The 24,595-nt window shown below is 37.3% G+C and overlaps 1 long non-coding RNA gene across 3 annotated transcripts in view; it reads left to right on the top strand.

Annotated features, from left to right (window-relative positions):
* LOC103016067 (uncharacterized) overlaps positions 1-24,595 on the top strand; it is a 235,856-nt gene that overhangs the window by 34,613 nt on the left and 176,648 nt on the right. For all 3 annotated transcript variants that reach the window (XR_009008200.1, XR_449464.2, XR_009008199.1), the window contains 2 exons: positions 1,054-1,116; positions 12,113-12,271. This is a non-coding gene — a long non-coding RNA (uncharacterized LOC103016067). The remainder of the gene's footprint in view (positions 1-1,053; positions 1,117-12,112; positions 12,272-24,595) is intronic.

Raw genomic sequence — 24,595 nt, 5'->3', positions numbered from 1 at the left:
TATTTCAAACACAGTATGTATATTATTTCCCAACAATAAGCATTCAAATTAGGGCTTGTTCATTGCTATATTACTGGCATATTGAGGGTGCCTGACATATACCAGATTCTCAGTAAATATTTTTTAGTAAGTTAAAAATTCACACGAAACACTTATGAAACTCTAGAATTTTAAAGTATTATTTTAAGAAAGATATAATATAGGTATTAATATACTTACTGTACACAGTAATTATGAAAAAGGACTCATTGTACAATAAACTATATACACATTCTAAAATTCACAACTTTACATTATGAACTTAATATATTGCAAACTATTAGCTAATCATTGTAAACATAAATTACACTCTGCAACCAATAACTTGCTAAGGGAATGCTGGGAGTGAAAGGTGATTTCGATTATTTATATCACTTTAAAAAACTATCTAGGGAAATTTATCATCTGCCTTCATTTTCTCATGTAGCAAATAGAAATACTTAGAATTATTCACTAGACTCTAGAAAAGCACTAAAATTTTGGATAATTTTTATAGAATTAACAATTGAGCAATCTATTGATAATATTTAAGAGCTTCATCAAAGGCTTTAGTTGGGAGACTCTGAAGAAATCTTTCTTAATGATTTTAACTTTATTTTTCTTTGTACCTTTGTACTCCCAAAGAATAGCCTTGAAGGCTAAAAGAGCTCTAAATAAGAACTAAAAGTACTTCCTCAGAAGGGTGTTTAAGAAGAAGAAATATAATGGCACAGTCATACTCTTCAGTCCTAGCAATAATTAGTGTTTATATGTGTATTATATGGTATTGTTTATTTAACTACTCCCCGACAGAGTCAGTTTCTTATCATCTATTCTCTACTTGAGTCTTTGTCTAGCGCCAGCAGCTTGGGACTCTGCCATACACATTATGAAATAAATTAAAGATAGGGTTATTTAGATTGTTTTGAATGAAAAATGCAGAAACCCAGAGACTTTTAGTTAAGAAAATTATTTCCTATTTAAGTTTTTATACAATAAAAATATACTTTTCCATCTACCCTTTCTTCCCTTCAGGTTGGAGATAATCTCTCGATGATACACCAAGAAAGAGAAAAAGAAAAGGCGTATTTCTCACTGGTATGTCCCTTTTACTGATTAAAACAATTAATATATCAATATGTGTGTCTGAGTGGTAAAAACACATTAATAAATTACTACCTGAGCCAGCCATTTGAACCTTTGGATTCAGTTACGTCATTACTGAATTTACAGTTTGCTAAAATGACTCCTATGTGTACATCAGTTAATTTACTATAATTTTATAATTTTGAGTTATGGAGTATGATATGATCTTTAAGTTATGTAAGTAGAAGGTACCTATTCTTGCCTAACTAATAATTAAAACTTTGGAACATATTTTAAGATGAAAGTTCTAATCCCCTTTACTTTAAGAAATATTACAGATGTTTAGATACAAGAATATTGCAATAACAAGAGGATTTGTGATATTTGATATAAAATATTTCCGGTTTAAAACAGAGACAGAAGTAGAAGTGTATCATCCTGTCCATTATTTGGGACAGAATTGTTAAAAATCTTACAGGGCAGGATTGGGCTCTTAAAGAGAATTATCAGCTAAAGTAAAGTGCTACTTAGGTACAAGGAAAAGGGCACAAAAACACAAGAGCAAGTATACATAGGGCAGGTAGCACACACATTAGAAATAATCTAGGGGCTAAAAGTAGGCACTTTCCTGAAGCAAATACAGAATTAATCAAAAGATTAACATCTAATTACAGGAAAGTCCTGGGCTAACAAATATAGAGGGCTAAGAAAAATAAGAAAATCAACATTTAATCTGAAAGGGTTAAACCTGGCTATGATTATCTTAGAAATTGAAATGGAAATGTTCCTTCCTGGCTGTAATGAATCAGCTTAAAATTCTGAAGTTGTTCATGACCAAGGACAAATGCAATTCAATACAGCCTCATAGATTTTCTCATCCCACTTGTCTGAGAATCATATATAATCATATAGCTGGAAATGACTTTAGAAATTATAAATCCCAACTCCTTTACTTTACAGATAAGAAAACTGAGGCACAGAGTTATTACTAACTTATTCAGTCACCCTGTTAGAAAGGGGTAAAGTTCAGCTTAGAATCTAAGTTTGTTTATACCTGGTACAGTATTCTCTGAGACATACAAATATATAAAATTACATGCACAGAAGATTTTGGCTGTCTTTATATTAAAAAAGGTAATTTATATTTGACTTTTGTGTATGTATTTCTAAGAGTGTGTGTGTAGAGGTTAATAGTCTAAATGAACAGAAAGACCTTTTTCTAAATAGCCCAGATTTTCTCAGACTAAAATGTACCCTTCCTAGTTTTGGTATGTTTATTTGGAAATGGCCAGAAGGAAGCTGACCAAATTTAAAATATCTCCTCAGATCTTTTTTTCCTTTGTTTAGCAATGTTTAAAAAAATTTTTAAAAATATATTTTAAACAGTCACTTGCTATTTTAATCTCTTTATTCTTCAATTTTCCAGTCTAGTATCTGTGAACTCTTCTATATTTGTAATTTTTTTACGTTGGTCTGTGTTTTTGTATTGTCGTTAATTTAAAAATGTAAATAGTTTTGCTAAATTGGTTTGTTTTTTCTTTTTATTTGAAGGTTTGGTCAAGAAAAATTAGAATTTATAAGAAGTATACTATTGTTGAGATTTTATGAGAAAGCATCAATTAAGGGAAAAGTTGTATTATTCTTAGAGAATATTTTGTCTACTTTAGGCAGAGAGACTAAGAGGAACTAAAGCAAAGGCTAAGTTCAAGTGATAGTATAAGATCCAGAGGCTTATTTTATGACCTATATAGTCACTGAAATAATAAGCTAAATTAGAAAATGGAAAGATGAATCCTAATTTGGGAACAATATGTTTTTTTAAAAAAACAAAACCTTGTGAATAGGGAATATTACAACCTCTTGATATAGTGGAAAGATAATGAATTTTGGAGTCTGAATGCAAATGTTAGCTTGATTCTCTCTACATAATGTTGGGAAATTTTCTTAGCCTCCTATCAGTCCCAGTTTCTCTCTTTGAAAAATAAGAATATGCTTTTGGATAGCATTAAATCACACAAGTAGACATATTCATCCTCCCTGATGAGGATTCTAAATAGCTGAAATGTAAATATCTGTCCTTGTCTCCATTCCTCCTCCTAGAGCCAGCTATCAACACTCAGGCCAATCCTTTAAGGTCTTTGGCTTTGATCCAATTTGCCATGAACTCTGGTGCAAGGTTCCAGAGATTTTATAAAGATATGGTATCCAGAGTTCCCTTTCACCAATCTGTCTAGCTTGAGTTGTGATAAACTCCAAGAGCCAGGTTACTAACTCTTATTTTAGACATAGTGTTCTCCAGAAAGGAATCTGGGAGAATCTTAGGGATTTTAGATCTAATCTTGGACTAAATGTTGTCCAAAAACTTCTGCCTATTTCTCTTGGATCTCTAGGTTATTTTATCCTTCAGCACCTGCTACCTCATCCTACTTTGCTGTGGGGTCTTTGGAAGGGAGTTAGCTGTTGAAATTCAACTGGCTATTGAAAAAGAAGTTTTCCTTCATTTTGCACTGGGTATACCATTTCTAATTTGGACTAAGCTGTTTCTTCATGTCAAACTACCACACTGCAACCTAATCTAAAGTAAAGGGACCCCACGTGGAGATCACAGACATATTTTTCCGTAGATTATAATAAAGTTAAACATAAAAAATTGTAAAATAAACATAAAAAATTTAAAACACCCTCCCTTTTCTTAATGTATATGGTCTGAGAAAAATCAAGCAAACAACTTTAATAAGAAGGAGATAGGAGAATTTGGTTTTGGATTTTGCTGTGTTTCTTTTAAAACTTTATTCAGATTTTAGCAGGAGCAGTTGACCATTTGTACTCAGGTAGGTTTGTCTGTTTGTGAGAGGGTATTCTTCACAAGTGGGTGTGGTTGCATAAAAAGATGAGACTTGAATTTACACTTCGACTTCAAAGTCTAAATATTAGTTTACATTATATTTTCTAACCTGCTCTGGGCGAATTTATGTGTGCAAGTGCAATGGAGCTTGGCTCCCTAACGTCAAAAAACGTTCAGTTTTACTTTCTTGTGTAATGTACACATGGAACATATTTCCATTTATTCATTACAGTAGTCTGTGATGTAAAGTTACATACTTTAGCAAAGAAATAAATTACTTTCTGAAATCTTAATTAGAAGCTAATGCTTGAATTTGATCACTGTCTTTACATCTATACAGTCCTACCACAACACTCAAACACGTATACATTAAATCCAAGGAAAATTGTGAAAACATCTACCATTTGAGTTAAAAAAAAAAAAACAAAAGGAAACTATTTTAAAAATCTGTACTTTAGGACTTCCCTGGTGGCGCAGTTGTTAAGAATCCGCCTGCCAATGCAGGGGACACGGGTTTGAGCCCTGGTTTGGGAGGATCCCACATGCTGTGGAGCAACTAAGCCCATGTGCCACAACTACTGAGCCTGCACCCTAGAGCCTGCAAGCCACAACTACTGAGCCCGCATGCCACATTGCTGAAGCCCACGTGCCTAGAGCCCGTGCTCCGCAACAAGAGAAGCCACCACAATGAGAAGTCCGTGCACCGCAACAAGGAGTAGCCCCCGCTCGCCGCAACTAGAGAAAGTCCGCACGCAGCAATGAAGACCCAGCGCAGCCAAAAGTAAATAAATTAAAAAATTAAATTAATTTTTTAAAAGTGTGTACTTTAAAAAAAAAAAAAGTGTGTACTTTAGCACAAAGAAGAGGAAAAGCTATAATATTTAATTTTTGCTTCTGTGTACCTTGCTGTCATATCAGTTATCTTGAGACAATTTGGGACAAAAATCTGTGTGATTTCCTTTGCTTGCAGATTGCATACCTACATAATCTCATTAACATTTCCCTGTAGGTCTCAGTTTGCTTCTTGAACTTCAGAGCTGTAATTAATTGTTGAAAAGGGTTTTTTATTTCTTCTTATATTCAGCCAAAATCTGCTTCCTGAATCTCTACCGATTAGTACTCCTGAAAGTCCCTGGGTTCTGGGAATCAGTAAGACTGGGGTCACATTATGTCATCTCTGGCAATATATGAGACCTACTGATAGTTTTGAGCCTTAGTTTCCTTATCTGTAAAATGGGAGTAGCAGCATACATATAGTGCCTGAGTGTGGAATATAATAAGAGCTTTCTACTTATCAATTTATCCTGCCTACTCCTTTCTCCCCCTTCCTCAAGAAGGATCTGGTATCACTGAAGAGACAAGATGGAAATGGTTGAAACAATTAATGAACAATATGTCAGTATGTAATTAAGCATTAAATCACTACTGTGTCTAAATATACATGTGATTTGTGGTACACATTATAATATGCATAATGTGAATTTAAATTAGAACTCAATATTTTTCAAAACGATTATAATAATTTTCCCCTGCAATACTTCCATGTCCTTCTGTTTTCTCTTTCTCTGTTTATGGCCATCTCTGTTAACTGCTTCTCCCACTTTCTCGTGCCCATATCCAATCAGTTACCAAATCCTATTGATTCTATTCTTGTGTTGTTGCACATTTGACCCCATATATTTTTTCCCACTTCCTGCTCTAGTCCTGGCCCTCCTTAACTCTTGCCTGTACTATCATATTTCATTCCCAACTGGTCTATTTGGTCCAGTTATTTCCTTCTTCAATTCATTCAATAGATTCCAGCTGGTTTAATCTTCCCGAGCAGAGCTCTGATCAAGAAATTTCCTTGTTCAAATATTCTCATTTTCATACTTCTTGGAAAATGAAGTTCAAGCACCTTTTTCTGGAAATTAAGACTGTATGTGACCAAGCTTCACCTTGACTTACTCCTGTCTTACTCCTCACTACCTTGCTTAACAAACCCTAAAGCCTTGCCAAATTTGATACTTGCTGTTTTCCTTTTGCACTTTCCAACTCTTGTCTTTGAATAGTGCTTAACTTTAGTCTCAAATTGTCCTTCCCTCTTTCTAGAATGTTTACCATCTTTAGTTGCTTACACCAGATACTACCTATATCTCTCTCTTATTCGTGCTCCAACGGTTCATTGTGGCCATTTTAAAACACTCGTAATATTTTGCCCTGTTAACATGAACTTGTTTAATCTCCTCATCTGTATTATAAACTGCCTGAAAGCTGTCTTTACATCCAGCTCCTTAGCTAGCAAAGTTTTTAACTTGTAGATACAGAATATTTCTTTTGAAGACTCAATAGTTCACTGTGAGTTGGAACGGCAGAGTTTGTTTCATAAAGGAGGACAGTCTTTGAATTTGGGCAGAAGAGAATTTACCAAATGACTTTTCATGACAGAAGTTTGTATAATAGAAGACAATCACCAAGTAAAGATTTGTGTTGAGGGTAGAGTTGGAAGTACTTCCAAGTAATTATAAAGATGTCTCATTGTAGAGATCTCAAAACAAGACAGAAGAGTTTTAAAAGGTATAGGATGGGAAAGTAGAAAGAACATTACATCAGGAGGCAGGAGACTAGCCACAGTTTTACTTCTGATAGTTATGAGAATTTTATAGACCTCGGGTACCATTGTGTGAAATTAACAGATAAGATTCAATGGTTTCTAGTCTCTTCTAGCTTTAAAATTCTATGCCTATAAAGAAATAATGGCTACTCTATGTTTTTGAGCAATTAGTGGCATATAAAAGCTGTACTTGATGATAGGAAAAAGATCAAAGAGGATTAAAAAACTTTATAAATACAAAATTTTACCCACTTTATTATTTTATATAAGTAAAAATAGTTAATAATTTTTGTAGAAATCTGTAGTTATATAAAGAGTTACAGGTTAGTGTATGTATATCCTCATATTGTCAGTTTATCATTTACTATTTGAATGTTGAAAATCCATAGGATAGAACCACAGTAGTCTGGAGCGGTTACAACTGTCATGCAGGCCCACACTCAAACCATCCCAGACAAATGAGGTTCTATCTTTGATTTTAAATACCTCAAGGCAAATGGCACAGTCTTTTCCTAGCTCAAATAGATCCAATTACCTCTAATGAGCCTGTTACAGTTTATTGAGTGTCTGTGATCCAGGTGCTTTTGCTGAAGCCTAAAGTAAAATTTTACAACCTTTTGTGAAATCTCCTGGACAAAATGAATAAAAATTACTGAGTCTTTTTTTCTACAAAAAGTATTTTTTCATCTGAATATTTATTGAGCACCTACTGTGTGAAAGAGGATGTGGTAGGCCCAACACAGAAGATAAAGATGAGTAAGACAGCCTTTGATCTCAGGGAGATTATACTTTGCTAAGATACAACAAACATGTGAAATAGATTGAACTTCTGAAGGGCTGACACATGGCAGGTATTCAGTAAATGACTGTTGACAAACCAAATAAGGTAGAGGTTAAAATATGTTATGTACTACCAGAGAGATACAAAAAGCAATGGGAACTCAATATCTTAGGGTTACCAGAAAAAGTTTCTCAGGACAGTTGTATTTGGGCCTTGGAATTAAGTTCTTAATACGAGTAAATGTTGGAAGGTCAGCAGGGTTTTGAATAATAGGAGAGAAAAATCCCAGAAAAAATTTAAAAGTCAGGTTGACCTAGAGTAAAATTCGAAAACGAGGAATGGCCTAATTTGGCTGTATTATAAGGGAATAGTGGAGAATAAAGTTAGAATGGTAAATGGCTAAAAAGATCTTCATTCTGTGGGCAACCTGGGAATTATCAAGTATTTGTAAGTAAGGAAGTACTACATAAGATCTTTGCTTTCTCTTTTAGCCACTATACTTTAATATGACTATAGTGATTTTTAAATAGCACCTTCAATGCTTAGAAATGAATGTACTGAAAATACAAAAAAAACACAAAAAATCACATATCAGCCTTTTTATTTCTCACCACTCTGGGCAGCAGTGTCAAGAATCAAACGGATTGTTGGTTGAAGTTCTCATTCAGCCCTTGAAGGGGGTGTCAGGGAAGTAGCCATATGTGGTGACGATTATGGACTTCACATTCCAGTGCATATGAGCTTTTATTAACATTAGATTTACTATCATTGTAAAATAAAGCAGGCCTATATAACATAATTTTATAATAGAACATCATAAAATCATATTTTAAAAGTATATTTCCCTAACATAACAAAAATGCTAGATTTCTATTATTGGGTGCTTCTTGCCCTAAAATTATGCCAGAAAAAAATTATTTTGTTATATCCAATCATCAGAGGGAAAGGTATGTTTTTCAGACAACGTCATCATTAAACAACTTAATTTTTCAAGTGGTGCTGGATGTTATATTCATTTGGTTCTGGGAGGTATAATCTAAATGCATCCCTATGTTAACAATCCAATTACATGTTAAATGTGTGTTTAACCTCAAGGCTTACTATAAACTGACAAATTCTGGATAAATTTTCAACTTTAAATTCTTATTATAAGTGGAACATTTCACCTTACTGATCAAGAGTTCTTTCCTCAAGATGTGCACATATATTTTCCAAATTTAAAGTAATGAACATCTATTGTAAAATATTATGGAAATATTATGGAATATCTTCATTCTCCCTGTCATTGAATTATACACTCAAACCCTTTGCCAGGTAACATTTTCTTATCTTCTACTAGGGTAGGTGGAGTATATTTTTCCACCACGTTGATGTTGGGCTTGGTCATGTGACCTGCTTTAGCCAATGGAATATGAGCAACCATATTACAGGAAGAGTGGTTTTGAATGTAGCAGTGTGGGTAAGCATGAGCTCTTGAGCTTCTGCTGTCCACCATGAGAGGAATATGCCCTGAGTAGTCTCTGGTTCTAGAGGGATGAAGACAGGTGGAACAGAGTTGAACCTGATCTTCTGGAGTCCAATCCAGACTAACCAAGTCCTGGTAAGCCCAGCTGAGATATGCAGATCTGCAGCCAACCCATAGTTTGATGAGTGAGAAAAAAATTGTTTGTTTTTATAAGCCACTGAGACTTTGGGGTTGTTTATTATTCTTATTCAGCATAATTGTAGCTGTCATTGACTAGTACATGTATTCCTTATAATATTTTGATAGTTATGTTTCCCAAATAATGGTAAGAAATAAATGGAGTGTTAAGACCATGAGATTTATTGTAATAAATTAAATGTTAAATAAATGTCTCAATATAAATAGGTCTCAGTGATGGTAATAAAATTTTGGTAACTAAAAATATCGTCTTCTCTGGAAACCACTTTTAGTCTCATGAGGCCCACAAGAAAGTTCAAACTGAAAAGGGGATCAGGCTACACAGTTTTCATATAGGAGAGCTGAAAATCATTTGAAAGTACTACTTCTCAAACTACATTTTATAAAGTTTCCCTTTTTATCTTAAAGCATAGCATTAAAAAATTGCTTATCTCTTTAGATCATCTGTCAGCTGCACATTGTCTTCTCTTTATAATTTAGTTATTAGGGACTGTGATGCAGGGCATGAATTACCTTTGTTCTAATGGAGACTTGCTTAGAATCAGTGGCCAAAAGATGTAAATTATACACAAAAGTTTTGTAACCTTAAAACTATGTACAAATGTTTGACAGGAAAAAGTTCTAATGTCATATGAGGATATGCTTATGAATCATAGACCCAGTTGAATAAATTCCTCAATTTTAATGGATGGCCTATACCATTCAAATAAGCTCATCTAAAAATTTTTACCATGAATACATATATATGAAAAAATATGTATATATAAAGTTGTGTAATTATTGAGTGAATATTTCCATTTCAGAGACATCTTGTCAAAGCCAAGAACTATGAGTAAGTGGATGAAAATACTTTGCTTCATAAACAAGTTGGCCTATTTTATTTGGCCTACTTTTTTAGGAAGGCAATTTCCTTTTACAGCAATTGTTGAACAATTAAAATATTATTTCACAATAAGATGGGAAAAAATAGGGATATTAAGACCATTTCCTTTCAATGAGACTAAAACCATTTTTTTACATATTTGTCTATCAATGCATAATAGACCTATCAAGTAGATGTTTTGTTATGCATCTCTAATTCACATTTCTCAGTTTTAGGACGAAAATATTTTTGAAAATGATACATAGGAATGAAAGATTTTTGTTTGATAAGATTTCCACATTAAAGTTTGGTATAATGTAGAACTGATTTAATAAAAGCTATATTTAGTTAGTTGGTTAATTCTTGGATGGAAAAAGAAATAATTATAGGTAGACATTTCACTTTTTAAAGCATATAGAGTTTTTTTATTTTGAATATCATAGTTACTTTGTTGGGGTTTTTTTTCAGGATCATAATAAGTTACCTCTATCCATCCTCCAATTAAGCACAGATATTTACTTAATTTCGGAATTGGTTACACATATTTTTTAAAAGTAAAGCTCTCAGCATCTAAAACAACATAATTAGGGACAAGAAAGATAAACTCAACTAATGAACATAGTGTTGAGAATAGAATTTTGAAAAATTAAATGATCTCTTGCTTTGCATGTCAGTGAAAACCTTTTGTTATTTTCTGGCAGGTATCTGGATAGACAGACGCTTTCCCATGTAGTGACAGAACTGCGCAAAGCCCAATTAGTTCTTCAGCTTTACCAACATCTGTTCTTTCCTGAGAAGTAATTCCAAACAATTCCTAAGCAAGCAGAAAGTTATTCATGTTATAAAAAGTTTAGGAATACTTTAGCTTAGTTTTATTTTTTATTTATTTTTAATTAATTAATTAAATTTTTTTGTCTGTGTTGGGTCTTCATTGCTGCGCGCAGGCTTTCTCTAGTTGCGGTGAGTGGGGGCTACTCTTCGTTGCGGTGCACGGGCTTCTCATTGCGGTGGCTTCTCTTGTTGCAGAGCATGGGCTCTAGGCGTGTGGGCTTCAGTAGTTGTGGCAAATGGGCTCAGTAGTTGTGGCTCGCAGGCTCTAGAGCGCAGGGTCAGTAGTTGTGGCGCATGGGCTTTGTTGCTCCGTGGCATGTGGTATGTTCCCGGACCAGGGCTCGAACCCTTGTCCCCTGCACTGGCAGGTGGATTCTTAACCACTGTGCCACCAGGGAGGTCCCTAGCTTAGTTTTATTTTTAAAGACAGACAGAGAATGTCACAAACACCAGCTTTAGATAAAATCTATGGTACATTAGGCCTAGTGCTTCACCCACATTAAAAAGATCAATAACCAAGGTAATGGAGAGGAAGTGTATGTACAAAAGAGGAAAGCAGAAGGGAAATAAATATTAGAAATGTATGAACATGTGTACATTTTAGATTGCAAGTAAAGTTAGCATTTAATTTATATAGTACCTGTGTTGTGCTGTATTATTTCAAGTCTAATAGTCATCTCCTCAACTATGGTGTAAACTCCTTGAAACAGGCTTTGTGTTTTATAGTCCCTCTGTATTTCTTAACACAGGGCCAAGCCTAGTGCTAAAGACCCAATAAATAATTGTTGATAAATTGATTAAGCTTATAATTCAAATTTGACAGGACACTGCAATGTTAGAATGTTCATTGCAAACAACACAGCCATTAGGGATTCAAACTGAGGTTATGTACAGCTTTTGGTTACCTCACCCTTTTTTTTTTTTAATTAATTAATTAATTAATTAATTTATTTATTTATACCTGTGTTGGGTCTTCGTTTCTGTGCGAGGGCTTTCTCTAGTTGTGGCAAGCGGGGGCCACTCTTCATTGCGGTGCGCGGGCCTCTCACTATCGTGGCCTCTCTTGTTGCAGAGCACAGGCTCCAGACGCGCAGGCTCAGTAGTTGTGGCTCACGGGCCTAGTTGCTCCGTGGCATGTGGGAGCTTCCCAGACCAGGGCTTGAACCCGTGTCCCCTGCATTAGCAGGCAGATTCTCAACCACTGCGCCACCAGGGAAGCCCTACCTCACCCTTTTTTATTTCTAATTTTAAGATTGCAATAACTGCTACTGACTGAAATTTCTAAGACAATTTTCACTGCAGTTTAAAAAATATTTCTTGCCCATTTAAGTGTGTATTTAAGTGTGTACTTTGTCTTCTCCTCTTCCTTTGGTTTTGTGCAAAAAGGAAAGGTACATTATATGCTCTTTAAGAATTGCTTTCTTCACTTTCAGGCACACACTAAAATCCGATGATGTGAGAAGACTACCTTTTCTGACAGTCCTTTTATCTTCACTCTCCGACTAAAGTTTGAGAGAAGGAATTATTGAAATTCAATAAAGAATTATGGCAATCCCAGCCTTCACTCCCCTTGATGCCCCACAGGAAGAATGGTAAGTCAAAGATAGTCATAAGGGCACACAGTTTTCATTATTACATGTTTCAAAGTTAGGGGCGAGAAGAGGATATATCCTCCCTCAGACCCAGATTGGGTCACAAAGTTCCAAACAGTGATATGGTTATGGAAGGACTATCCTGTCTTCTATGGACCACGTAGTATTCTTAGGAAAATTCCTAGAAGACCACTGACTTTTAGTTCTGTATATTTAAGTGTCATACCTTTGTTTTAGACATAGGTAATTGAATCTGTCTGTAACTCAGTTGATGTCAGATTACTTTTCTGGAGTTGAGTGGGTATTGGAACCCAGCTCTTCTCTCATTGGGCCCTGTGGTGGGAGCTGTAATGCCCTTTTGAGACAAAGAGGGTGGCTTAAGCTATGCTTTCTAAGTTGGAAATTTTTTCTTTTAATTTTTTAAAAAAATTATTTATTTTATTTATTTATTTTTGGCTGCGCTGGGTCTTTGTTGCTGCGCACGGGCTTTCTCTAGTTGCAGCGAGTGGGGGCTACTCTTCATTGCGGTGTGTGGGCTTCTCATTGTGGTGTCTTTTTGCAGTTGCAGAGCACGGGCTATAGGTGCACGGGCTTCAGTAGTTTTGGCACATGGGCTCAGTAGTTGTGGCCCATGGGCTCTAGAGTGCAGGGTCAGTAGTTGTAGCACATGTGCTTAGTTGCTCCACGGCATGTGGGATCTTCCCGGATCAGGGCTCGAACACGTGTCCCCTGCATTGGCAGGCAGATTCTTAACCACTGCGCCACCAGGGAAGTCCAAAGCTGTGAATTATTTTTACACAGTCTTGTGATGAGGAGTATGATCTTTACAAAAAGAGTAATAATTTTTACTAAACAAAATATCTGGGAGTATTACTGGAGAAGGGTATCTGGTGATTGTGTTGCTGGTTATGTACGATTCTAACTGAGGGGTATTGTTTTGAGAAAACTACTGCTAATAGACCCTGGACAAAGATTTTCAGTGCCACTAATCATTGAAAAGCTGCTGAGATTTCAATGTGTAGTAAGTGCCATATTAACTAATATTCTTGTTTACATGTGAATTTCACATAGCTTATCTTTTGGCTCATTGGACATAGGTCAGTGAAAAGTGTGCATAGTTAGCACTAGGGAGCTTTCCACCCTTTATGTCTTGAAGCTCAGTGAATCACTCTAACATCCAAACTGGCAAAGCACTATTTATACTGTTTAATCAGGAATATAATTTCAAAACATCGAGTTTGCAGCAGAACCATAACATTGCAATTTAACACTCATTTTGTTAATGTGCTTTGTATCCCATTGAAGTCTCATCTTTGTAGCCCAGTGCCATATGTTACCGGTCTAGAGTAAAACTCTTAAGCAAGACAACATAAAAAAGAGTAAAATTACAGTGTGACATGTGCTATTGGTTACCTACAAACAACCAGTCCCCTCTTCTTCTTCCTAATCAATCCCTAATTTTGTTCAAGTTTGGGAAAAATGTGCTCAGGGAAGATGAGCCCCAGTCCCAGCCAAGGGTAGAAAAGATGAAGGATATAGGTCATAATCTCATTACCCTTTCACCAGGGATTCATTTGGAGTTTGTATGTAACTCAGTTCTTGCCAATAGGACCTGAAAGAAAATCTATTGTAAGGCTTCTGGGAAAGGTTTCTTCCTGATAAAAGAAATATACATGAGGAGAAAAACACCTCAATCCCCTTTCCTTTCCAGCCTTTGGATGTCGTTTTGAGGATTTAATGCATAGAGTTGCTGCTGCCTAGGGGCTAGGGATGAGGGAGATTGATGACATGCAGAGCATAGCAAAGCCGAAGGTTAGAAAGAGTTTAGGTACTTTAAGGCATTGTTAAGCTGCTGAGCCAATTCTTAGATCTGCTTCTCTCTGGACTTCTTGCTGAATGTCATAATAAGTGTTCTTATTGTTTAAGCTGCATTTAGCAGGGTCTTCTGTTACTTACAGACAAAAGCATTCCAACTGATAAAAGAAGTTAGTTAAAAGAATGCAGTTCATACCAGTGTGGTTGTTTCTCTAACAGGCAAAGGCAAGGCAAAGAAAAGAAAGGGCATTACTGGTTTACTAATGAGCTTTTTGTAGATCTGGTAGTTTAGAGCTTGAAATGCATTTCCCCCATAGAAATGTTATAAATGGTGTCTGGGTTCCCAAGGTAAGCCCATAAGGCCTATTTAATCCAATAATGCCACAAAATCTGTACAGTCGAGTAGAATTGAATCACCTTGGAAAACAATGTTTCCTTTGGGACAAAAATGAATTCAGGAAAAAAAAAATGAAATTCAGAGATTCAGCTTGGCAAAACAGAAAATCATCACCCCAACAGCAATAAAACTGAGGACTCTCCTCCTCTTAAGGACTGGGCAGTGGGAATAATTATTAACCCATATCCCAAAAGGCAATGGTAATACTTGTTGCCTGGGAGTCAGCCTGAGAGAGGTCAAAAGCTACACAGTGATACAGGAGCAGGATAGAAGCTTGGAAGGCATAGGGTTACATATTTTCTTTCCCCTTTACCCCCTAGTTTCAGGAGTTTACCTGCCTGTCTCTATTTCTATACCACTATACGTACTGTTTCTAATAAGACAGTTCTCTCCCTCTCTTTTCCCTGAAACATTCATAACTTGTGCCACATTGAGGCAGAACAAATAGTATTATGTAAATATCGCTGCTTACCTGGTTTGGTTTATTCTGAACACCAGTGAGAGATATTGGCCACTACTTAAAATATCTAGATATAAAAATAGCTGTTGGGGGCTGGTATTTAACTTGGGATGAAGTGGCAAGACACTCTGTTGATTTTAAATTAATCTGTGCTTTGTTCTCACCAGTAAAGTTGGAAGACGTGAGAAGTCTTATAGCTCACTTCTCCCTAAAACTCGAGAATGTTGCCAGATTTTGTGTTCCAAGTTCTGAACTTCTTGCCTTGTGGAGTTCTTGACCACCATATGGGCAGGGCCAAGTGCTGAAGAGCTTAGGACCCCAAAGGCAACTCCTACTCCCACTCTACTCTTTGTTGGTTTGTTTTCTCTTTAAGCCTAAACTTGTGCAAGGAAAAGGCAGACAAACTGGGGAGGAGAAAGACTTTTCAGGAGTTTTCTCAGAAAATTAGGAAGTAAATGATGATATGGGAGGCTTTTGTTGAATGATAGAAACCTGAGGCCTTTACCACCCTGAAGTCTTGAGATGTGTCAAGATCTCTGATGGGATATTTGGGGTGGGGGATAAATTAATTCTTGTGATAGACAATAAAAATTACTAAAATGATTACAATTGACCTTTGAACAACATGGGGGTTAGGGGTGCTAACCGTCTACATGGTAAAAAATCTGACCATAACTTTTAGTTGGCCCTCCCTATCCAGTGTTCATATCAGCAGTTCTCATCTGAGAATTCAAACAACCACTGATCACCTAGTATTATACTATTTACTATTGAAAAAATATCCCCATATGAGAGGACTCACACAAATACAAACCTGTGTTGTTCAATGGTCAACTGTATAATGAAACTATGTACAGCTGACCACATGTAAATTACACATAAAGGGTATGTATCTGATACATCTCTGAGGACTTCTCTGATTTTTGCCATTAATCACTGAGTCCTTGTGAATATAAGAATGATTTCTAGTATACCTCACTGAAAGTCTCCTTTATGCATAACCCAGTATCACGTGGGTTCCTTATGAACACCACTCCTTTGAGGATTACTAGAGATTTTTAACTGATGATAACTACAAGAAGTAAGAGGTAGGGATTAAGTAAATGGTTCCTCCCTTGCTATTTCAACATCCTTTTTCTTTACTTAGACCTTCACTTCTATCCCCTGTGTCTTAGTCCATTCAGTATGTTATAACCAAAATACCATAGGCTGCATGGCTTACAAACAACAGAAATTTATCTCTCACAGTTCTGGAGGCTCGAAGTGTGAGATCAGGGTTCCAGCACAGTTGAGTTCCGGTGAGAGCCCTCTTCTGGGTTGCAGACTGCCAGCTTCTCCTTGTGTCCTGTCCTCGAGCAGAGGAAGCAAGTTCTCTCATGACTCTTACAAGGGCACTGATCCCATTCATGAGGGATCTACGCTCATGACCTTACTTAATCCTAATCACCTTCTAAAGGCCATCCTCCTAAAATCATCACATTAGAGGGTAGGGTTTTAACCTATGAATTTTGGGGGGACACAAACATTCAGTGTATAACACCCTATAATTCCAGGAGCCCTGTGTCCTCTGCCACTAAAGAAAGAGATAGGAATTAGTTCCTTAGAGTTCTGAAAACTGATGAAAAAGAGTACTCTGTTACATCTTATAGAATTATACTTTACGCAAAAAGCTCAAGAAATACATTCTCACCAAAATACATGAGAAAATATTAGGTGGGGGGAAGCTCCCTAGTGAGGCTTCTCCAGGATCCCAGTTTCCTTATAGGAAACATAGTTGGATTCCTTGCTGGGTCCAAGGTGGAGCCTGCAAGGCTGGGGAAGTCCTCAGTAGGGATTTACCAAGTGTAACAGTGTAATAGTTTTCTATTGCTATGTAACAAATTGTTTCAGACTCAGTTGCTTAAAACAACATATATTTCTCATTTCACAGTTTCTGTGAGTCAGGAGTCTGGGCAAAGTTTAATAGGTCCTCTGCTTAGGGTTTCATAAGGCTGCAATCAAGGTGTCCAGTGGTCTGAATTCTCATTTGGGGAAGCATCCACTTTGAAGCTCATTTAGCTTGTTGGCAGAATTCATTTTCTTATAGCTGTATGACTGAGGCTGGCTTTGCCACCTGCAGGTCCTAGAGGATACTTGCAGTCCCTAGAGGCTCTCCACCCCAAGTAGTCCCTACCCCCAGTTCCTTGCCACATAGACTTCTTCAACATGCTGCTTACTTCATCAAGCCAGCAAGGAGACTTTCTTCAGTCTGCTAAAATGGAATCTTGTGTAATGTGATATAATCATGACAGTGACATCTTAACACTTTTACCATATTCCGTTGATTAGACTATGATACACATGTTCTAACACATTCGCAGGGGAGGTTCCATAAGGGCGTGGACACAAGGAGACATCCGGAAGTGGAAATTATTGAGGGTCATATTAGGGTCTGTCCACCACACCAAGGTCCTTAAAATCTAACTACACCCTAAAACTCTGAAATAATTCCTTTATATGACTGTAAAAATTCTCTTTAGCATTTCTCCTAGATCTGGATTCTGGGTTCAATTTCTTACTATGTCATTAGCATCATCTCGTACCATCATATTTCAACAATATAATCCTGAGCAGTTTGTACACAAATAAAATTAGACCAGGAAGATATTGGTCTTGCAAGGCTTTGCCACCACCCACAAGTCAGCCCTGATTCTGAAAGCCAGGTGGAAAGAGGAAATACCCAAAGGGTCCAGTCAGTTCACTGCATTTTTTACTGACATAGAGTTACTATTGAATGTTCTTGGTTTTCTAGTGAAGGTGCATTAGATGGTTCAGATCTTTATGCAAACTATGCTGGTGCTCCATATTTGAGCCCCAAGGTTACGGCTTTCTGACACTCTTTCTAGAGTCATAGACCAGGACAACCGTAGCCTTCCCTCCTTAAGAAATCCCATTGAGCCCAGGTCAATACTATAGTCTCTCTCCCCCCAGCCCAACACTCCCCCACCCGCACCCCAGCAAATTCCCCTTAGGGTCTCTGGGATGTCAGCAGAATTTAGTCAGGTGTACTTCTCTCCACTGAACAGTTTTCCTTAATTTCCAGTCTCAGGGAAAAGTGGTTGAGATTTTGCCTCCTCCATTCACCAAGGGTTCCTTATGCAAATTGGTGCACCCACTTCTGAGGCTCCGATTACCAAGAGTTAGATGCAGCCCTGCTAAATCTACCAGAAGATTTGTTCAGTGAGGAATGACTTTATGCCTTACATTTGCATAACTGCACAGAGTAGAGAAGAATGCCTTTAAGATGAATTTTTTTACTTCTTCCTAAACAGAGAAGCAGCTGGTACTCTGCTCCGTAAAACAAATTAAAGCCCTGCCTCACCAGGCATTCCAGGCACCCATTACACTGGTATTTTACTATACACGTCTTCAAAGCAGTCTTTAAGTACTGAGTCTTTATCAGTTGAATACTTTGGGATGTTTTACTCTTCTCCCTTACGCTCTGCCAAGTGCTGGCTGGAACTGTGTGATTCTGCAGTTCTCTTGTCCTTCCATTCCCAGAAATCTTTGTCTGCTTTCTTATGCATGTTGTGGCTATAGGAGTAGTGTTTCAAGGTCTCTTTGTCGGGAAAAGCCTAAACTGAAAACAGCTGCCCCACTGGGCAGAAACAAGGAGGCCATGACATTTCCTATGTAGCATGTTAAACAGTCATTTCACATGTTATTGTTTAACTTTTTCACACAGCCCCAATATCATGTGTGTTACTCAAGCACATGGGACCTTTGAGATTTTTCTAGAGCCTTTAACAGTGAATAAGTACAAGGAAGTAGGAAGTGGAGGTTAGGTAAAAATTTTTCCCTGCTTTGCTATTTATACTTTGCTTTCTACCTATGCCTCTCCATGAAAACCCATAGAGACCCAAATTTTAGAACTATTTTTCTCTATTTGAATCTATGGGAGATATGAACATTAATGATAATTTTTGAGTACTAAAGTTAGATGAGGTTAAATTTCAGAACAGTCTTGACTGATATCTTCTTAGACATTTTATTATAGCAGAGAAGATCTAGTACCTTGAGGTGAAGAAAGAAAAAGGATAGGAAAGTGGGACAAGTGTCTGAGTTTGGGAGGTTACTCCTTTCCTCGTAAGAACGGTGCGTGAGCACTGAGAGACTGGGATTGTCGAATGAAAACAGTTGTTAATTGTGTCTTCCTTGCAACTGTTAACTCTCCTATTGTTGGGTGAACCTGGGCATAAGAGACAGTAACAGGAAGTAATAGTTGAGTGGAGCAGAAATAGAAATCAAGAAAAAAATCCTAAAGCCACAACAGAGAAAAAAGGAGAGATTGAAAGTTCCTGTAGGCACTGCTCTTCACAGGTGAGATAGCTGTTATGATACAGCTATTTATATATAAGACATTCACACACACACACACACACACACCCATTGGAGAATGCCGAGGTATTATTTTGGCTGACACAGCTAATGCAACTCGTAATGATCAGGGTTTTTAGTTACAGATGACAGAACTCTAGCTAATGAAAGCAGAAAGTGATTTATTAAAAGATAATGGTAGCTCCTAAATCACTGGGAGAACTGAAAAAAAAGAGACTCAATGCTGAATGCTATGACAACTCCCAAAACCATACCATAGAAATGGAGTACCCAGACAGCTGTTGCCTCTTCTATAATCAGAAATTTCCTGAATCAGGAAGCTGCTCTTATAACCACTTGCTCCAGAATAGCCAGCTCTGCCAGAAACCGTATCAGTAATAACGGCAGACCAGTGATATGGATATTATACTGCCTGTTTTTCCATGTGACTAAGTTCTAAATGAGGAACTTTTGCCAGTATGACTGGATGGGTAAACCTAATTCATATCTTGAAGCTTAGTCACAAGGGAACCTGGGAAATATTGTTTTTTCTAATTCTCTCAGCATCTGCATGCTAGGAATTAGAACAAGTGTTGATCAAGACACTACTGTATTCTGCTACTCTATTGAACTTAGTAGATAGCAAAGACTCCTTATTCAAGATGGAGGAATGGCTGGTGAAATTTAAGTAAAAAGACGACAACAAAACAAAACAAAGTAAACTCTAAAGTGCCCTCCCAGTATTCACATCCTTGTATATACCTCTCCCATATTTAATCATTGCTGGTCAGTAAGATCAAGAGAAAATGGTGTGTTACTTCTAAGACCATGTCATAAAGACACTGCAGTTTCTGCCTTGATCTCTTGGATTGCTTGCTCTGGGGAAAACCAACCTCCACATTGTAAGACACACAAACAGTTCCTTGGAGAAATCCATCTGGAGAGGAGCCAAACTTACCCACATCAACTTGCTAGCCATGTGAGTGAGCCATCATGGAGGTGGGTTACCAGCCTCAGTCAGGCCTCTGGATAGCCCCAGCTGACATCTGACTGAAACTTCAAGATTCTGAGCTAAAACACCCAATCCAGCTTTCCTAAAGTCCTGACAGAAATGGTGAGATAAATAGATGATGGCATAGCAACCATATATTATTAATATTTTAAACCACAACATCTTGGGGTGATTTGTTACCTAGCTAAAGATAAGTAATACAAGCATTTTACATAGTGAGGTCAGGAAAGCCTCCCTAAAGAGAAGATATTTGATATAAACTGAATGAAAAGTAACTAACTATTAGATACTTAGGAAGTTAAGTGTTCCAGGCAGAAAAAACAGCAGGTAATAGCCCTAAGGTTGGGAAGAACTTGGCTTTTTAAGGGACAGAGGAAGATGTGTATATGTAGAGCATAATGTGTGTGATTGGAGGAGGATGAAATGGGAAGAGGTAAGTAGGAGCCAGTTTCTTTAAAATATTGTAGCTCATAGTAAGGAATTTGGATATTTTTTTTCTAAGTGCAATAGGAGTTATTAAAAAGTTTTAATCATCTTAGTGACATGAGGCAAGAATGGAAGGTAAAGGAGTTGAGACTTCCTGATATACTCAACCAAGAAGTTTTCTTGTGATAGAGGAGCAGATATTTGGTCAAGCAAGGTTTTTTCTTTTTTAAAATGGGTACAATTAAGGCCTGTTTGTATGCTGATGGAAATGGTTTTAGAGTGAGGGAGAAATTAATGGTGCAGGAGATCAAAGGGATAATTGCAGAACAATTGCCTTTGCATAGACAAGAGGGATGAATTGGGATGACATCAAGAGAGGCTGTTAACTCAGTAAGAGCAAAGATAGAAAAGAGGCCAAATACACAGGGACATTGGCAATTAGACTGGGGAATCTATAAAAATGAGGTGATTTTGTCAGATTGCATCTATTTTCTCAATAAAATGTTTGGTTTGATTATGAGTTTAAAGTGGGGATAGAGGAAGTTTGAATAAAGATGAAATAGATATTTGTGTTGCATGTCTGAATAAAAGGAACACAGTTGGAATTTCTGTTTCTTTCCACTTCTAGGGAAAACAACAAAAACAAGAAAGAGTAAAACAAGTTGTTATATTTAGTCCAGAAAAGCATGGCTGGTGGGAAGTGAGGATAGAAGGGAAAGAAGAGAGTGAACTAAAAGAGAAGCTGATCTTGTTTTATTCCCCCTAGATTCTAGAATTTTAGACTTAAAGGGAAGCTTAGATGAGTATATTTAGACAAAGGCACAGTCTTTGCAATGTTCCCTTGTCCTTTCAGTTCTTTTTTGTTTGGTTGTTCCAGGTATTTATATTTATAAAATGAATTGATAATTTCTGTTTTTATCACTGGTGGAACCAACATGGTCATAACTAAAAAGTTGGGACTTTCACTCTGACAATAGGCACCAATGATTATATGCTTGGATTTACTCATTCACCAAAACTGACTAAATGGCTACTTTGTCCACTGCAGTGTTCTAGGTCTAGGTGATAGGAAACAACAGTAAGTGAATAAGACAGACAAGCTCTCAGTCCTCCTGGGTCCTTTATCTACCATGGAGATAATCCATACACTACCATGCACTGTGACCTTCATCTACCCTGTAGATAATCAGGAATGTTTTCAATCTTTTAGCTACATAAAACACTTTTACCATAAAACATACCTCTAAGGTGCACCTATAGTTTAGTGTTAAACGTGTGGTCTCTGAGCCTTACAGGGTTTGAATCCCTTAATCTCTCTGTGCTTTGTTTTCTCATCTCTACAGTTGGAACAATGATAGAACACATTTCATTCATTTCTTGACATAATTAAATGAACTTTTACACATGAAATGTTTAGTGCAGAGCCTGGCACATAATAAGTGTTATATAAGTAGTTCTTATTAATTAATATGAATGTATGTTCTTCATATTAATTGAAAAGGCTCAGGCTTCTCAGATACATTTAAATCTTGGTTTAAACCAGACATAATTTAGAAACTAAATGATCTGACATAACACCCTCCCCACTCACACAACTGCATAAGGACTTCAAAAGCAGATCTTTGTGTGTGTGTGTATGTGTATATATTTGCACATTTCACTGCTCCTGTGGAAAATATATATTCACTAGAGGAATCAGATACTGGTTATGACATTACTTTTATTCTGATGAAGTTTATTTTCACATTACAACTTTAGAACTCTATTTTACAACTTAATACTAAAATTTCAGTTAGTGCTGGAACTAAAAACGTCAAATCAAAATCAAACAACCCAAGATTGGTTCAAGATGGTGGAGTAGAACGTGTGCTCACTCCCTCTTGCGAGAGCACCAGAATCACAACTAACTGCTGAACAATCGTCGACAGGAAGACACTGGAAATCACCAAAAAAGATACCCCACATCCAAAGACAAAGGAGAAGCCAAAATGAGATGGTAGGAGGGGCACAATCACAATAAAATCAATTCCCATAACTTCTGGGTGGGTGACTCACAAACTGGACAACACTTATACCACAGAAGTCCACACACTGGCGTGAAGGTTCTGAGCCCCATGTCAGGCTTCCCAGCCTGGGGGTCCAAACAGGAGGAGGAATTCCTAGAGAATCAGACTTTGAAGCCTAGTGGGATTTGATTGCAGGACTTCAACAGGACTGGGGGAAACAGAGACTCCACTCTTGGAGGGCACACACAAAGTAGTGTGTGCATCGGGACCCAGGGGAAGAAGCAGTGACCCCATAGAAGACTGAATCAGACCTACCTGCTAGTGTTGGAGGGTCTCCTGCAGAGGCAGGGGATGGCTGTGGCTCACCGTTAGGACAGGACACTGGCAGCAGAAGTTCTGGGAAGTACTCTTTGGCGTGAGCCCTCCCAGAGTCCTCCATTAGCCCCACCAAAGAGCCCGGATTGGCTCCAGTGTTGGGTTGCCTCAGGCCAAACAACCAACAAGGAGGGAACCCAGCCCCACCCATTACCAGACAAGGGGATTAAAGTTTTACTGAGTTCTGCCCAACAGAGCAACAGTCAGCTCTACCCACCACCAGTCCTTCCCATCAGCAAACTTGCACAAGCATCTTAGATAGCCTAATCCACCAGAGGGCAGAGAGCAGAAGCAAGAAGAACTACAATCCTGCAGCATGTGGAACAAAAACCACATTCACAGAAACATAGACAAGATGCAAAGGCAGAGGACTATGTACCAGATGAAGGAACAAGTTAAAACCCCAGAAAAACAACTAAATGAAGTGGAGATAGTCACCCTTCGAGAAAAAGAATTCAGAATAATGATAGTGAGGATGATCCAGGACCTCGGAAAAAGAATGGAGGCAAAGATCGAGAAGATGCAAGAAGTGTTTAACAAAGACCTAGAAGAATTAAAGAAGAAACACCTAGAAGAATTAAAGAACAAACAAACAGAGATGAACAATACAATAACTGAAATGAAAAATACACTAGAAGGAATCAGTAGCAGAATAACTGAGGCAGAAGAACGGATAAGTGACTGGGAGCACAGAATGGTGGAATTCACTGCCATGGAACAGAATAAAGAAAAAAGAATGAAAATAAATGAACACAGCCTAAGGGACCTCTGGGACAACATTAAACGCAACGACATGCACATTATAGGGGTCCCAGGAGAAGAGAGAGAGAAAGGACCTGAGAAAATATTTGAAGAGATTGTAGTCGAAAACTTCCTTAACATGGGAAAGGAAAGAGCCACCCAAGTCCAGGAAGCACAGAGTCCCAGGCAGGATAAACCCAAGGAGAAACACTCCAAGACACACAGTAATCAAACTGGCAAAAATTAAAGACAAAGAAAAATTATTGAAAGCAGCAAGGGAAAAATGACTAATAACATACAAGGAAACTCCCATAAGGTTAACAGCTGATTTCTCAGCAGAAACTCTACAAGCCAGACGTGAGTGGCATGACATATTTAAAGTGATGGAAGGGAAGAACCTATAACCAAGATTACTCTACCCGGCCAGGATCTCATTCAGATTCAATGGAGGAATCAAAAGCTTTACAGACAAGCAAAAGCTAAGAGAATTCAGCACCACCAAACCAGCTCCACAACAAATGCTAAAGGAACTTCTCTAAGTGGGAAACACAAGAGAAGACAAGGACCTACAAAAACAAACCCATAACAATTAAGAAAATGGTCATAGGAGCGCATTAACCTAGGTCATAACTAATAAGAAGCTGCTGTATAAAAAAATAAATAAAATTCTCAAATTCAAATGGTCATTAAATGTGAATGAATTAAATGCTCCAACCAAAAGACACAGGCTGGCTGA

Source organism: Balaenoptera acutorostrata, chromosome 4, assembly GCF_949987535.1.
Source record: "Balaenoptera acutorostrata chromosome 4, mBalAcu1.1, whole genome shotgun sequence".
NCBI lineage: Eukaryota > Metazoa > Chordata > Mammalia > Artiodactyla > Balaenopteridae > Balaenoptera > Balaenoptera acutorostrata.
This window is presented reverse-complemented; position numbering and strand designations above follow the sequence as displayed.